Source organism: Ursus arctos, unplaced genomic scaffold, assembly GCF_023065955.2.
Source record: "Ursus arctos isolate Adak ecotype North America unplaced genomic scaffold, UrsArc2.0 scaffold_5, whole genome shotgun sequence".
Lineage (NCBI taxonomy): Eukaryota > Metazoa > Chordata > Mammalia > Carnivora > Ursidae > Ursus > Ursus arctos.
Window position 1 is genome coordinate 83,846,945 of NW_026623067.1, and position 18,624 is coordinate 83,865,568.

The 18,624-nt window shown below is 33.6% G+C and overlaps 1 long non-coding RNA gene across 1 annotated transcript in view; it reads left to right on the top strand.

The window, feature by feature from the left end:
• The window catches only part of LOC123001056 (uncharacterized), a 206,590-nt gene extending 188,702 nt beyond the window's left edge, over nt 1-17,888 (top strand). The window contains exons 3-4 of the long non-coding RNA XR_008957454.1: nt 14,893-16,524; nt 17,338-17,888. This is a non-coding gene — a long non-coding RNA (uncharacterized LOC123001056). The remainder of the gene's footprint in view (nt 1-14,892; nt 16,525-17,337) is intronic.
• Nucleotides 17,889-18,624: the final 736 nt, after the last annotated feature.

The window sequence follows — 18,624 nt, forward strand, 5'->3', positions numbered from 1 at the left end:
GAGTTTGCTTCTCCCTCTGACACCCCCTCTTGTGCTCTCCCTCTCTCGCTCTCCCTCAAATAAATAAAATCTTAAAAAATGAAAATAAAAATAATTAAAAAAATAAAATATTCAGCTTCACCCTCAAATTTTATATTATTCTTTTCTTGAACCCTCAAGACTGCTGTAATCTCATTTAAAAGTATTTTGCATTATATAAGATTCATCTTTCCAATAATTATGCTGTCCACCTCTTTCCACCATTTAATATTTTTAGGAATGTAATATATCCCCAACCAAGACCACAGATTCCTCTAACCAAAAGTTTTATATTACTCACACTTCCAGCATTTCTGGTATCTGATAGATGCTCAGTAACTATTTAGTAAATTTAAAGGCTATTTCTAGGCAAAACAATTTTGAGCACAAGTACATAATTTTATCTATGATGAACAAGCAACTGAAAAATATAGTTTTGACTCTGTGCTTTCTATGAACCTTCATACAGTTTATAGAGGATGTGGGACTATGTCATGGCACAATTTATAAAAGCAGATCACAATTTACAGCTCTGCAGTGCCTCATTCCTGTAAGCAGCTTTAGGAGAATATGAACACTGTCAGTAAATGGCTAAGAAAACTAGATTAAGAGAGTTATATGATTTAAATGACTATACTACATCCTGGCAATTATTTTTGAAAGGACCAATATTTACATTGACTATCACCATTGAACTTTGTATTGCTTTTCTTTATGGAAATGAGGTGAGCATAAAAGTGTTCAAGTGTGTGTGTGTGTGTGTGTGTGTGTGTGTGTGTTGATTTGAGAACTAAATACCCCATGTCAATTCAAGTTATTAGTTTACCAGTACTAAAAGCCAAGTTCACCCCATTAATGTATATAATTAATACATTAATTTGTTAGAAAGCTGAAGCAAACTCCATCGTTCCCTATTGGTACAATGCAGATACTACAAGCGTAAAATCAGGTATTTTTTGTCTCAACTCAGATATCTGTTATGCCATATATCCAGAAATATTTTAAGATTTTATTTATTTAAGAGAAAGGAAGGGGCACATAAGCGGGGGAGGGATGGGGGGTGGGGGAGCAGAGAGCACAGGGCAAGGGACAAGCAGACTCCACACAGCATGGAGCCCCATCTCAAGGCCCTGAGATCATTATCTGAGCAAAATCAAGGGTCAAATGCTTAAACAATGAGCCACTCCGGCGCCTCCAGAAATGTTATTTTTTTAAGGAGACTTTAAAATCGTGTTACTTTATGCATCTATTTAAAAGGAATAAAAATGGCGATTGAGTGTATAATGAGATCTATATACACACGCTCAAAGAATTCCGAATTTTCTGCATTAAGGGAAGGTAACCATGTCTGTTACCTAAAGATAATTTGTTTGGCTTTGGAATATGCTCTAAGTTTAACAGAGAAGATTCCATTTACTAACTACATTAACACTCGTATTAAAATGAGTTAATATTCCCTGGGTACACATCCACAGAACACATTGTATGTATGAATAAATAATTCACATTGTGAAAGCAAAAAATAAAAGTCAGTTTAGTAGCAATGCATTTTTTTCTGTTTAGATGTGCATGTCCATAAAAATTAATGTATGCTCAGAACATTTAACAAATACAAAAAACTTAATGATAGTTAACTTATTTTTTGCTTTTGGGATGGACTGTGCACAAATAACAAGGCTTGATGATAGCTTATCTTTTACAGTAAAATCAGCAAATAAATAAGATGCTGGCTATTAATATTAGGTAAAATATTTTGAGATTCTAAGGAAAAAATGAACATATATTAATTTCATTGGGTAAATTGGGTAGTATTGGGTAAAATATTTTGAGATTCTAAGGAAAAAATGAACATATATATTAATTTTATGGGTTTTATATGATTTTTTTCAGAGAGATCCAGGTTTTTCCCTATTCTTTTTCTAAAGAAAGAGTAAACTTTTCTCCCAGTATTGAAGGAAAAAAAGTTGTATGATTTGTTTCAGGTAAAGTTAGAAATTCTGCAAGATCGATGATTCTCTTAAAAATATACTTTTCCAGTATATGTAGCCAAGAGCCATAATTCAGTAGTGGTCCTGGCAAAAGCACCTTAGAATATTTGGAATTATTTAATGAGTCAGGGGAAGAATACCTGGGTTCACAGTAGTAATTTTTTCCTTTCTTAAACTGTTTGAGACAGCAAGGATTTGTCTTAGAACAAAATCTATACACACAATGTTAATAGGATTGGCATTTTTTCAATGAGCAATCATTTTGTAAAGATGTTTCCACATTTACTGCTTTTGCAATACCAAATATATAACAGCCCTACCGTACTTCACATATTTCTTTGAGGCCACGTGGGGGTTCCTAATATCCAAAACAAACCACCATTCGAGAGTGATTACATAGTTAATTCAGAAATAAGCATTAATTAAATTTCTGTTTAAAAGATCATGCTTCTCTACAAATTAAATTTACAAGTTCAAATACTCAATTGCCTTTTAAAATTATATATTGCTAAATTAAGTAATAAAGCTGGATTTTTCACTTTTTAAACTGCTATGTTTATATCGCATAGATACATCTCTGAGTTCTTACCCACAATAGTGGGCAATGAGCCCGACTTGCGCTGAATCATTTTGCTGTAAATGATGCCCTGGGTGACCCGAGGCACAGGGTAGAATGCAGCGCCAAGTACCTGCTCACGTCCAAAGTTTCAAACACCTGACTGCAATTTCAGAGTCTCAATAGCATCTTTAAAATAGAAATTTAGAACCAAAGTGTCTTTCCAAACAAAGAAACCTTGACATTGGAAACTCTTTACATTCTCTGCTATTTGCTTCCCATTTGCATGTAAAAATCCCATGAGTAAAATAGGGTAAACAATTTGTTTAACTTAAGTCCATCATGAAAAGGAAGTGTAATATTTGATGACAAAGCTCATAGTATTATCTTCAACACCAAAGAAGTTATATTTGATTAGAAAAGTTAATTATATGCATATAAAGAGCTGAGATGCTAACAGCTAATTACTCATAAAGGGAAATTAAATCTAATTTTCTAACTGACAGTTGCTATCTGGCAATATTTTTATTAAACAAAACAAATTCCAATTTACTACAGTGGAAACTCTAAAATTTTATGGGGCACAATCAGATGTATATAAATTAGGTTAAAAGCCAATGAGTACAGAAGGTTGCAGCAAGTCAGCACAATTTTTTCAATGCATATTTTTTGTTGTTTTTGTTTTCACTGTTAACTATTAGCAGCTAAACTAAACTGTAATGATACACCGCAAGAACCCTTGGGATCTGATTCTCTTTGCTGCTTTGCCATTTGTTTGCCTAGAGTATTATGTTGAACTAAAGTGAGAAATTGCCAGGGATACTGAAGCCTTGTGCACGATTACAGCTACTTTATACGGGTGCTCTTATCTGTTTGGTATTCAGTCTTCACTACTGACCCAGAACTTACTCATTCATCTCATAATGAAGCAAGGCCTTAAAAATGTGCTGAAAAATACACTCCTAATTAGGAAAACATTGCTGTGGTTCTGCCCAACAATGAAACAAAAAGAGAACAAGAAGAACGAAAGCATGAAGAAAAAAAATATTATTCTGAGGATTCAACTGTTTTAACCACTGGGATACAGAAGTTTTGAGCTAAACAGCTCCAACTCAGAGTAATTGTCTCAGGGAAGGCGTGACTTCCAGTCAGAAGACATTACTAGTCAAGATGGCAGGAAGCCTATATTGAGTCCTCAGTGAATAAATACTAGCATATTAAAGAAGAGTTGTTCCATCATTGAAACATCGGTGTTGCACACATTTTTTGAAGATGATTCCCTTTCCTTCTGTTTAGAACATGTATATTCATTAGCAGCTAAACAGTGGCCCGAAGACTAGCCATTGTCTTTGTTCCAATTATCCAGTTGCGGATGGCCTGTTCATAGTACCCAATTCATGTTTGTCGTAAGTCAGTGGGAGTAGCTGCCAACTGGAAGCATTTCACAGTGATCTCCACATATAGCCATGTAAACAAAAATAATGTCATTATAAAATAAACCCTAAAGGTAGTCCCACGTTACTATGATTTGCTGCAAAATTCTAGCGAACAAAATACACATGTTCTTGACTCTCATTTTATGAAGACTCTGACAGTTGAGTTCATGTGGCAATATGCATAGTTTTGATGGGGGAAAACCACCAAAAAAAGAAAAAAAAATGAAATCAAGAGATCAGTTATTCCAGATGGATAAACATGGCTAATTTATTAAGTGGAAGCCATTACATCCAGATATGGTGCATACGATTGAGCTGTAGCACCTTTATAACATGCATGGAAGGTATTGGTTTTGTCTGGGAAATAAATTTTAAAGTAATCATGAATTAACTTCAAATTTCCCAGTAAGCAAACAAAAATCACACTGCATATTAAACAGTGTGATGATTATTTATGATCAGGTATACAAAGATAATTCTATGGAAATGTTTTAAGTGTTGTCATAATGTTGTAGCATCATTAAGGTGGCTTTGTTAAATCCATGCTATGGTGACAATGAAATATGTAGGAAAAGTATTCTTGATCGAATTTCTCTTTTAATATTAATACTATAATAGGAGAATATAAGTGCATAGTAATTGTCAGAGAAAACCTGAAAATCAAATACTTAAAAACTCTTAGCTCACTTGTCAAATTTTCTTTCACCCATTATTATACATACGCTTTCCCATACAAAGCAGTTTAAAACAATTAATAACTGGGACTTCCGATACTTTCTCCAAAAGATTATCCAACAAAGGATTTACCACAAAGCACTTTTATAACTGTAACATAATGCCCAGCATAGAATCAAACAATATTTTTGATAAGTTAAATTGAATTCTGAGTTTATTGTTGCTAGAAGTATTTTAGTCTCTCAGTGTTACATAAACCCTATCTCCCCTTAAATTCACTCTTCTGATTCTATTGAACTTTATATAAACTATATAAAGGCAACAGATTACTTTCTAAGACAAGCTTCTAGCTCTATAAATCTCTAAGACTCAAATTATTAGACATAAGCATGGCTAAAATTCCAAGAGGATTTTTACTACAGATTACCAGAGAGTAGGCAAATGGAAATGAATCAAAGAAGTTCACGTGTTTCACAGTGCTTCCAGAAATCTGTCCTTGGACTTATACTCCACTCAAAGCTCAAGTCACATGTCTAGTAAATGCTCTTCAGAACTGTCATCATGGGTTCAAGAAAGAGCATGACCTCAATGTTTCTCACCTTTTCTAATCTGAATTCCTCATGCTCCCTCCCACCCTACCTCTCTAACAGTAGAAAAATCTTCACAGTCTATTCTACTCATCACAATCACCCTATTCTCCTCTACCAGACACATCTTTGAGAGGGAAAAATTCATGTTGACATCTTCAAAACAGTCATTTTAGAATGCAAGTATTTTTAAAACAGTTAAAAGAATAAGGAGAAAAATGTGTATTTATACAGTTTTTAAAAATTTCCTACATAATTTCTTTTATTGGAGTGCTTTGCTTTTTTTCTCATGGATTTGAATTAATGTCTGGGGTCACTTCCTTTCAGCCTAAATATTTCCTTTGGTATTTCTTGTAAGACTGGTCTTCTACCAATGAAATCTCTCTGTTTTGCTTGTATAGGAATATTTACTTCATCTTTTTTTGAAAGGTATCTTTACTAAATATAGGATTCTTGGTTGAATTATATTATTTCTCCTAGTGCTTTGAATGTATCTTCTGGCCTTCATTGTGTCAGATGAAAAGTTATTTGTTAATTTTTTCAGGGTTCCTTTATATGGTTGAGTCATTTTCCTCTGCTACCTTCCAAATTTTATCTTTGTCTTTCAACGTTTTGACTCTGATATATCTGGGTTTGGGTCCCTTTGTGTTTATCCTTCTTGAGTTTCATTAAGCTTCTTAGATGTGCAAACAAATGGTTTTCATCATCCAAGTTGGGACATTTTAAACCATATTTCTTCATGCTTTTTTCCCTGCTCCTTTCTATCCTACCTCTCCTGATATTCCCATTACACATATGTTGATATTCTTAGTGGTATCCCACATGTTGGAGAAAGCTCATTTTTCCTCATGCTTTTGAAATATATCATCTTGATGGATCCACTTCTAATTAGATCTGTTCTGCAACTCAAATACACGGCTCAGCTGCTTTTGTAAAATTTTCATTTGGTCATTGTAGTTTTCACCTCCAGAATTGCCTTTGAAAAATTCTGTCTATTTGTAGTCTCATCTGATTAGCCATTATTGTTATATCTTCCTGTAATTTTTAAAAAGTGATTTTAGTTCTTTGAACATATTTATACTAGGTGCTTTGAACTTTTGGTCTTCCAGATCCAGCATCAGGGCAAGAACTAACCCCTCAAATTAGTTTCTATTGCTGTTTTTTTTCCCCTATGTACAGGTTAAATTTTCAGGTTTGTGTGTCTCCTAACTTTTGTTAAAAATTTGATATTTTATTATCATATTTTATATAAAAGTTACATAATATATAATTTTGTATAATTTTATACTTATATATATTTTGCATTTACATAATATAACATATCTAGATCCTGAAATTCCACCCTTCTTTTCTTGAGACTTGTCTTTATTTGATCTTTATTTAGACTTGGCTAGACAAATTCTTTAAAGTCTATTTCTTCCACACTGTACAACATTTAATGGCCCTGCTCAGAATTCTTTCCATTATTTCTATCCTATTCTGGCTTCCCAGGGTCTACATAAACTACATATTAATCAAAGGCTGTACTTAAGCCGCCACAGACAATTAAATTTTAACCTTTACAGTTGTATGTATGTGTGGCTTACAGCTGATGGAGTTTACAATTTTGTTCCTATGTTCACCCAGAGACTAGTTCAGAGATTACCGCTCCAGACATTCTAAGAGTGTGCAGTCTTGAGCATGTGAACAGTCTTCGAGACTACCAGTAATTAGTGAGATTTTATTTTTAATCTTGGACTCCTAGGATTTACCCTCAGTTAGAATAATCCATTGCTCAACCAGTATTTGTTGAGAGGTTGTTAAGCATGTAAGCCACTTAGCCCCTTGTGTTTTGCTGCTGAAACTGTGAGTGGCTTGGGGCATATTTTACAGTCTTCCTACTGTGGGAAATCTGATTGCTCCTGAGTGGGTACAGTATAGCTAATATGCTATAGCAACCTGCCAGACTCCCAGGGAATAGTGTGACACCAGAAAGGTATCTTATTGGCTTCCCTCCCCCCTAGTTCTTCCTAGCTGTTCTGCCATTTTGATTGTTGTTACATCATTAAAAAAAGCACTACCAGTCCTTCTTAATTGCTCACCAAGATACCCTTTGTTTTTGAAAATAACATTAGGCATGAACTTCTTTAGGCTCTATTCCAAATACGGGCATATCTCATTTCATTGTGCTTTATTGTGCTTCACAGATACTGCATTTTACAAATTGAAGGTTTGTGGCAATCCTATGTCAAGCAAATCTATCTGCATAATTTTTCCAACAGCATTTTCTCACTTTGGTAATTCTCACAATATTTTAAATGTTTTCACTCTCAGTATATTTGTCACGGTGATCTATAATCAGTCATCTTTGATGTAACACTTGTAATTGTTATGGGGTGCCATGAACCATGCCCAAATATGATGGCAAATTTAACTGATAGATGTTGTATGTATGCTAACTGCTCCACCAACCTGCCAGTTCCCCATCTCTCTCCCTCTCCTTGGGCCTCTCTATTCCTAGACACACAACAATATTGATGTTAAGCCAATTAATAACCCTAGAATGCCCTGTAAGTATTCAAGTGAAAGGAAGAGTTAGAGATCTCTCACTTTAAATCAAAAGCTGGGAATGATTAACCTGAAAGATTCAGTGGAGTTCAGTGACAGTAAGTAAGAGGTTGATACCATAAAGTTCTAACTTGAACATAAAACCACATTTGCCTTTATGTTAGACTGTAAAAACTCTTCATGACGCATAAGACGTTTTCTCCTATATATGTTAAACCTTTCCTAACATTTGTATTTGTATTTACATGTTGTCAGTTTGTGATTTTTTAAACGAGAATTTGGTTAAAAATATATACAGGTATATGGGAAGCAGTTTGGTGTTTATCTTCTACACATAGAGAAGCATTGTAAATGGGTTTTCCTGGGCTGAAGTGCCCCTCAACAGAGTTCAGAAGGATACACTATTTACTGTCTCCTGACAGATGGATTATGTATAGTCTGTGTTGCCTGTAAGCTCTATATTGTAAACCACATTCTAGGCAACTCTTGACTTTATGTCTTGAGGAGTATGTATTTCTGTGATTTTTGTCTTGAACGTTTAAAGCTCTAAAGATGTACAAAAGAAACATCAAATTTATAAATATTAACTATGTAATGTGAAAATCAGCCACATATGTAAAAATACTTTTGCTAGTCTGGACCTTTCAGGAATTAATGCCAGACATTTGAAACAAAGATTTGAGTGAGCTGATATACACTGGATAAATACAAAGGATATCAATGAACATAGCTAAGATTCTTCAGAATAAATGGTTAACCTTAGGGAGGAAGGCATATTCAAAGCCAAGACAGGCTGAAAGCTAGGCCTCCGGTGCCAAACAGCCAAGTTATGAATGCAAAGGAAAAGTTCTTGAAGTAAATTTAAAAAGCAAGATAGCCTTATTACCAATATGGAGGAAGTTTGAGCAGTCTGGATAGAAGATCAAACCAGCCACAACATCCCTTTAAGCCAAATCCTAATGCAGAGCAAGGGCCTCTCTTCAATTTTATGAAATCTGAGAGAGGTGAGGGAGCTGTAGAAGAAAAGTTGAAGCTAGCAGAGGCGGGTTCATGAGGTTTAAGAAGCCATCTCAGTAACATAAAATTGCAAGGTGAAGCAGCAAATGATGACTTAAAAGATGCAGCAAGGTATCTAGGAAATCTAAGATAATTCATGAAGGGGGATACATTAAGCAACAGATTTTCAATGTATATGAAACAGACTTTTATTGGAAGATGATGCCATCTAGGACTTTCATAGCTACAGAGGAGGAGTCACAATATCTGGCTTCAAGGCTTCTAAGCTTCAAAGGACAGGCTGTCTCTCTTGTTAGGGCTCAGTGAAGCTGGTAACTTTAAGCTGAAGCCAATGCTCATTAACCATTGTAAAAATCCTGGGATGCTTAAGAATTATGCTAGCTCTACTCTGCCTGTGCTCAATAAATAGAACAGCAAAGCCTGGATGGCAGCATATCTGTTTACGACGTGGTTTACTAAATATTTTAAGCCTATTGTTGAGAACTAATACAAAAACAAAACAAAAAAAAAGCCTTTCAAAATATTACTGCTCATTGACAATTCACCTGGTCATCCAAGAACTCTGATGGAAATGTACAATCAGATTAACGTTGTTTCCATACCTGCTAACACAACATCCATTATGCAGCCCCTAAATCAAGGAGTAATTTCTACTTCCACTTCTTACTATTTGAGAAATACATTTTATAATGCTATACCTGCCATAGATAGCATTTCTCTGATGCATCTGGGCAAAGTTAATTGAAAACCTTCTGGAAAGGATTCACCATTCTAGATACCATTCAGACCATTCATGATTCAGTGGAAGAGGTCAAAATATCAATATGGATAGAAGTTTGGAAGAGTTGATTCCAACTCCCATGGATGATTTTGAGGGGTTAAGACTTCAGTGGAGACAGTAACTGCAGATGTGGTAGAAATAGCAAGAAAACTAGAATTAAACGTAGACCCTGAAAATGTGATTGAACTGCTGCAATCTCATGATAAAATTTTAATACATGAGGAGTTGCTTCTTATGGATAAGAAAAAAAATGGTTTTTTTTGAAATGGAATCTACTCCTGGTAAAGATCCTGGGAAGATTGTTGAAAAGACAACAAAGGATTTAGAATATTACATAAATTTACTTGATAAAGCAGCAGCAGGGTTTGGGAGGACTGAATCCAATTTTGAAAGAGATTTTATTAAAAAAATTTATTGTGGATAAAATGTTATCAAACAGCATCATATGCTACAGAAAAATCATCCATGAAAGGAAGAGGCAGCCAATGAGACCAACTTAATTGTTGTGTTATTTTAAGAAACTACCACAGCCACCCCAACCTTCACCAATCACCACCCTGATCAGTCAGCTGTCATCAACAACGAGGCAAGACCCTCTACCAGCAAGAACATTATGACTCACTGAAAGCTCAGTTGAAGGTTACCATTTTTATTAAATTATTTTTAATTAAAATATGTATATTTTAAAGACATAAGCCTATTGCATACTTAATAGACTACAGTATAGTGTAAACATAACTTTTATATGCACTGGAAGACCAAAAAATTCATTTGATTCATTTTATAGCAATATTGGCTTTATTGCCTTGGTCTGGAAACAAACCCATGGTAACTCTGAGGTATGTCTGTACGTTTTCTGTAACAAAAGTCTAGAAGTAGGCAGTTCCAGAGTTATTTTTTTTTTCAATAACTCAATATTATCATGTCACTACAATTACATTTACAATTGTTTTGTCACTTTTTTCCCATGGTGGATAAAATATAGTCACTTTGGGTCCATTACCACATCCTTATTCTAGCACATAAAGCAATAGAAGCAGAGTCTAAAATCTTCCTCAATTTGAGTTATTTTCTTTACACTGCACCACTTCGGAAGGCTTTCTTATCTATTTCATTGGCTGAAAGGTGTCAATAAGATATATTGCTCACGCCCTTCTCATTTTGAAATTAGATCATATACTAAGATTGAGTGCCCAAGTAACTCCTGGCTTTGACTTGGAAAACCCGAAGTACATATTTTTGGCAGTTTAAATAAACATGACTAAATTAAGAACAATAAAAATAGTTTCTCAGGCAATCCAGAACATTTTTGAATTGTGACAGTGATGGAAAAATTATCATTAATATAAATACTAAATATAATGAAGTTAATAAAGATATGTTCATAGGCAAAAAAGCTAAAGAAGAGCTTTGCTTATAGATCTCTGGTTTATTTATAAATTAGGCAATGAAACAGTCATTTTATTAGCTAAACGTCATCACTTTTAAGTAGTACATGGTTGTGTGCCTTGATTATCAAATGTTATTAGATCGTTAAAGATAAAATTATGCATATATCTGTAATTTATGCAGAACAAATATCAAAATAAATCTATAATGAATGTTTACATCATCATATTTGATTTATTTAATATACACTTAAAATGAAAGCATTTTAATTGCTTCTTCAAGCAGATTAGCTCTTCAAACAAACTAAATAGAAGTCTTAAGATTATATTTACACATACATTTTTTGTATGTTAGACACTTCCTTTATGAAATTTCTTGTGTAATAATTTCAGCAATGCCAAAGCAACAAAATCATTTATTATTAAATGGAAAGCTTCTAATTTAACTTCCTGCACAATTTTACTCTATGCATTACAAAAGCAGCCATCAACAGCTCCTTCAATGCATGTCTAGTCTACTTCAAAGTACATGTTGTTTCCTCACCATAATACATAGAACAGTATAGCTTGGTATCAAATTAAAGTGGATTCTAAATCCTGAGATAAAAACTATTACCCTATAAAAATTGATGAGAATTTATAAGAGATCATGATGATTTAGTTTACTCATGTAATAAATATGTGTGGCATAAGTGTGTAGGGTGGTGTATATAAACAAATAATGCAGCTTCTAAAATACATATTTTTTACCATAATATATGGTTGTGGATGAAGTTGCATCATTTCTGATAGAAACTAACAGATAGGAATTCTCTACCTTTCCTGAAAACATGTTATCTCCTCATTTCACAAGACAAATGTTCATGATAAATCAAAGCATTTCTAAATTGCTGGTAGAAGATTTTCCTTAACAAAACATCTTCAAGATGTGATTTTAAAACCAACTTACATCTGCTTAGAGGTATTGAAATATTGTGTTCTGTTTGTTTGTTTTATAACCTATGGACTTGGCCCTCCATGTTGTCTGTCTGATACAAAATTATAGAAGAAATTCATGTTACTTATCAAAAATCTCAGATTTTGGAGATGACAGATGGTTCCAAGATTTTGTGAAACTTGGAATCCTGGTAAGCTCTCTTAAAATTTACAGCCTCTGGTAAGGTTTATAGTTCTTTTTAAAGCTATCTTTTCACATCTTCTATTTTTCTCTGCATACCAAAATCCTAACCATCTTAAATCCAATCCCATCTCTGATGATGAGTCTATACTTGTTTGAATTTGTACATGACCTATTTTCCACTCCATGTATTTCAAATTTGCTGATTCACATATCCCTTCTCTTTGAATTTCTACATGACCTATTTTCCACTCCATGTATTTGATATTTGCTGATTCACATATCCCAAGGGAATGTTTCATAGCTCAAATACCCTGAGGGAAAACACTGAGAGAGCAGAACTGATTTCTGTTATTGGGATTCATCTAACCTCAAAGGATAGATAAGTAACATCATAACTTAAATAAAGATCTGGACAGAGGAAATGAAAGATACTACACTTTTCTTTTACAATGGTTCAGTCAAAATTTCTCATTTAGATTTATAATAGCAAATGACCACTTCACCTCATGAAAAAATGTCTATGCCTATATTATGTCTGAATTTTCTTTCTGAATGGTCCATACAAAATATTAAAAGAAAGTAAAGCAGGGCATAAAATACTGACGCAGTTGGAGAGCATGCAATGAAATCCTTTGGGCCATGAAGAAAAAAAATAGACCTTTTTAATTACATCATCCACCCAAATACTTAAAAAAATACTATAAGAGAACTTCTGGGTTCAATGTGAAAATTAAATGTATCTCTTCCCTCTTAAGAGACTACAATACGCTTCCCTCCTGACCCTAGTCTTTGACCATGAATATCATAAATTACTTACACCAGGCAACAAACTCACATAGGTAACTTTGTCCAGCTAGTGTTTGGGACCATTCCAAATAGGTTGTACTTTTGGAATTACTTTTAGTGATATAAACGGATTAAGTAAATTATTTTTTTAAATAAAATATACACTTACAAAAGTGCATAAATCACAAATGCACAACTTAATTTTTACTACCTGAACATATCCATCTACCCAGTAAGCAGATCAAGAAATGAGTATTAGCATTATATCTGAAGCTCCCCACATGCTAACTCTAATAATTTAAAATCTAATCAGAGAAACTTAACTATAAAATTATCAAAAATTGAAAACAAATATAGTAATGTTTTATAAAATGTTTTAAAATTTCATTTTTATTATACTGCATGTTATACTATATATAACACAAATATATTACATATGCTATACAAGATATGTGTTACATATTATAAATATAATGCTATATATACACCAGATATGTTATATAACATACGTGTGCTATAACATAGCATGTATTTATTTTAAATTGGCGATAATTTTACAGTTTTTTGTTTAGATTTTAAATTATTGATGGACACAAATTTTATGTTTTTCATTGCTATATTTCCCATGGAAAAGTAGTAAATGTGCTTTATAGAAAATAGAAAATAAATATTTATTGAATTTTTATTTTTTCAATGAAATCTCTACAGCATTCACTTTGGGGATTTGCTAAATTTTTACATGCTTTGTACTCGATTTTATGTGCTGCTGATGAAAACTGGTTTGTGAATAAATTAATTTTATTTACAGATTCTGAAAATTTATTATCTCAGTCTAGTATAATTTAAGATGATTTTTCTTTATTTATCATCACTTGTAACTGCATGTCAAATTATGGCATACTGATGGTTTGTTCTTTACAAATTATTAAATTTTCAGCCCTATTCTATTTGTAAAATTACTATGAACATTTAGAGAAATATCAGTTTCCAAACTCATTTCAAGAGCTTTATTAAGTCTCTCAAATAATGCAGTCTTTACAAAATGCAACCAAGCAAATGCATCCCTGGTAATTTCTTTATGGTCAAAGAGGATAAAAAATTATGTTTAAAGTTGTGTAAAATGAAGGGCACCAGGGTGGCTCAGTCATTTATGCATCCAACTCTTGGTTTTGGCTCAGGTCATAATCTCATGGGTTATGAGATCAAGCCCTGCCTTGGGTTCCATGCTCAGTAGGGAGTCTGCTTAAAGATTCTCTCCCTCTGCCCCTTCCCTCACTTGTGTGCACACTCTCTAAATAAATAGATCTTTAAAAAAAATGTTATCTAAAATGAGATTTTTAAAAAAATAATCAAAACAACCACTTTAATGGGAACCTAATTTAAATAATTATTAAAAATCAAAATAAAACACTTTAAACTTAATTATGATTCTATTTTTCCTCCCTTAATATATTGTTATGAAGCTTTCAATTGATTTTATTTCATTTACAACATATTCATTATTATTTAAGATCTTTATTAAAAAATTACCATAGTAATTTTTATGAAATATGGTTAAACTTACAAGACCACAAAGTTAAACCACAGAGATAATGGAATATATCTCCAAAGAAGACATTTCCCCTCCAATTTTTATGTTAATTTTAGTGGTCTGAGTGTCAAACATTTCTATCCAAATTTAGTTATATTTTGCCTACTTTTTATTTGTTATATGCAAAAACCATCATATACCTATTCATTTTATATTCTTTAAAATAAGGTATGATTTAAATGATCAAGAATATCACTCACATTCCACCATAAGCTCTTCAAAATTTTAAAAGGCACAATTAAGGAGTCAGTAAAAATGAAAAGAAACCATGTATTATAGAGAAAATCCTAAGGCAAATTATAAAATTTAGGGATGACAAAGCAACAGAAGTATCACATATCAAAATTTGTGGGATACAATTGAAGTGATCGTTACAGGGAATTTTTTACTCTGTCATTCCAGATAGTGGAGACAAAATCCAGAAGCATCACTGAGTGCAAACATGAGGTGCTCAAACAAAATGAAAAGGAAGCGTACTAAATTGGAGAAGAATTTTGCAAAGGACACACCCGATGAGGGGTAATATTGAAGATATATGAGCAACTCATATAACTGAACACCAATAATCCCCAAAATAATCTGATTAAAAATGAACAGAGGACCTAAACAGACATTTTTCCAAAAGAAACATACAACTTCTTCATTATACAGCGGAGAACCCTGTGGACAGCATGGCAGAATGAAGAATATAGTTTCAGGTGTCACACTCTTTGGTTTGACTCAGGGATCAGGCCTTCCCTTGGGGTAAGTTATTTAACCTTTCTAACTTGCAATGTCATCATTTTTGCAATAATATTTAGAATGTTGTTAAAATCAGATGATGTAACCTAATTGTTCTAGTATCACTATAACAAAGATTTTCAACAAATTTAGCTCGTTGTCCACATTCATTTTCTGCCCCTCATTCTTCAAATATCGGTATTCACAGAGGATCCAACATCATCTTCAATTTTCACTGACACATTTTCTGGGAAATATGAATTCTAGTATGATTTATCCTATTAAGTAGACAACATCCAAAATTTATCACTTTTCCACCTCCAGACTACCTACTTGGCATATGACCCACAGTTATTTTCAAATTGACAGAAACAAACAAACAACCATTTTCTTACTTCAAGGCACATTACCTTTCAGGCCCTTGTAGTCATTTGTCTTAACACCCGCATTAAAGTGATTATTGATTCTTCCTTTTATTCCGACTTCCACAAAAATGAGTTACATATCAAGACCCTTCCCTGCACCTGAGTATTAGTTCTGACTAGGACTTTTATACCAGCTTTCCATTTGAGCTGCCTGGCACCAATTTAAATATGTATGGATCATCTATTCTGTGCTGGCTTTTGGGGATGCAACACTGACAATAACCCAGTACCTGCTCTTGAGTTCACTGGAAATGGCAATGTGGTAGAAAGGCTTGACAGTAATGATAAATATAAAGTAGTACTTGGGCTTCTAAACTAGTCTGGCAGTAAGAGGAGACCTCCTGAATAAAGCAAACCTCAAGTAGAAGTTTACTTTTCTACGCTAACCTTTGATTATTTATTAACTTTTTCTTTTTTTCTCTCACCAGGCTTTTAAAAATCTATGGCCTTTTCACATATTATGATGTTGCCTGAAATATTTGTTCTCATCTAAATTCATATTCTTCAAGATCCATTTCAAAGTTCTACTGCACATTGAAATTTTACCTGTTGCTCTTTTTTATCTGCTTAAATTACAGCTTTCGTTCTGATCTGCTCTTACTTGTTTATTAAGATTTCTCTTCTAACATGCTGAGGTGAGTGTTATATTATTTCTGTATCTACAGAGCTTGGCATAGTTTCTCTCAATAGGTGCTTGGTGATATTAATACCAACAATACTAACACAATAATTGTACTTAAAAACTAATACGTTGCAGGCTTACGTTGTGCCAGTTGAAGGGCTAAAGGTTTCTTATCCTATTAAACAAGTTCTATTTTTATTCCCATTCCATATTAAAAGAGAAGAGGACAGTGGAAGAGTGAGAAATTTGCCCAAGTTCACAGAGCAGGTAAGAGCCAGATGGGATGGAACCAGGGTACTTCGAACTCCTGATGACTGGCTCTGAAGCATTGTGTATGACGAATGAGCAAAAAAAGTTGTTCAGGATCAAAGTTGCTTATATAGAAGGGTCAGTTCTAAGTCTACATGTCTTATTGACTCCTTTTCACTTTTAAATTGCAAAAGATGAGGTCTTTGAGATAGTCTCTTAGTCTTACTGCAACATGTTTTTTTTGTGCATGTAACATTTTTTCCTGGGTTAGTAGAAAAATCAGTCAAAATATATTATGTTGTATATTGAATTTTAAGATAGAGTAGGAACATTTTGTGAAAGAAAAAATTTTAACTACACCATCACCTTTGCACATTATTGAGATCTAGCCTAAAAAATCATTTATTATGTTCATTCATTTATTAATTCTATGAGCATGTATTAATTTGCTACTATGCATCTGGAAGTATCCTATTTGTTGGGGAGTTTACTGTCTAACCAGAGAATATTACATATAAGTCACCCTCTGCGGAAGAGTCCTACGAATCTGTGATGGAGGTATACACAGGTGTAATGGCATTTTCAAAAAGTATCATCTATTTTAGCTGTGGATGAAGTAACCTCAAAAACCTCCATGAAGCATTAGACAGGAAAGGAAGAAGGGAGGGGACAACAGATGATTCAGAAGTATGGTAATAAAGGAAGTGGTCATATCAAAGAACTGCAAATGAATCCATGTAACTAGAGCAAAGGGTATATGTTGGAGAGCAACTGGGGTGCAGGCTTGAAAGAGGCAAGTTGGGTAATAAAGAATCTTTTTTCATTCTGAAGGCCTTGATCAGCTGATGAAGAAATTAAATAGAATAGGGACATAATTCAATTTGTATTTTAGACAGAATCCACTGGCGTATAAAATGGAAAACATCTGAAGAAAGCATCTTGGCTGCAATTACCATGTAGATGATGTTATTGGTCATCAAAGAAGGACTATGAAAGGAGGAACAGGTTTGACGAGACTGTCAGATATCTTGTTTATTACTCTGGCCTCAAACAGTCACCTATGGCACACTCTGGGGAAAGGATTGGTAAACTGTGACCTATATGCCAAGTCAGGGTTGCTGCCTATTTTGTATAGACCATGAGCTAAGAATTGTTTTATAGATGAGCATTTCCATTTAATTTGGTGATAGGAAACACTAACTGTCAAATTCAATTAAGCAGTATGTTATCCTCCCCACCCCTGCAAAAAATTAAAAAAAAAAATCCCATTCTAATTAGTAGACAATTATTATAAAAATGTACTCAATTATTGCTATATTTTGAACACATCAAAATGTTATTTTTTTTAATAAAAATTCCTAAAATACTTGCTATTTGGCCCTTTACAGAAAAAGCTTATTAACATTTTCCCTAAGGAATTAAAATATTTAATTAAGGGATTATTAACACAGTTATGGGCAAGATTAATAGGACTAACACGAAAGTAAAACACTCGGGGATTATGAAGCAGAGAAAGTCATCATCATCTCACGGACCTAAAGGGGAAGGGGAAGGAGATTTTATTGGCACTCTGTTGGAGATGCAGTCCCAGAAATAAGGCTACCTCACAGAAGCCATGAATTTAATGAACTCAGATACTGGGAAACCTCTTCACAGCAGGGAAGAATAAATCCCCTGACACATCTGCAGAAATACCTTGAACTCTGGGTTTTTATTTTGTTATGTTTTTTGTTTTTTTCAGTCTCTCACAGTGCCTCCCATTGGCCTAACACATCAGAGATTCAGGGGGAAATGGAGCCCTGAGTGATACTGAATCCACAGAATTAAACTTCTCAGGGTACAGAGTATGGTGGGAAAAAATGGAGCCTGGATTTGTAGGGGCAAATAGACAAATGCCAGCACAAAAGTCAGAACACTAATAGGTATGCGAATATAAGTATATGGAATGCAGAAAAGAAAACTGGACAGAACACATACAGTTTAGAAGCCGTAGGCACTTTGGTGGTTATTGAATTTAGTGATATAAGGCTTCCTAGGAAGATTATTTCCAGTTAGAAGAGGATGTGGGCTGAAAACAAAACCATAAGTAACATAGACATTTAATAATAAAGAATAGCT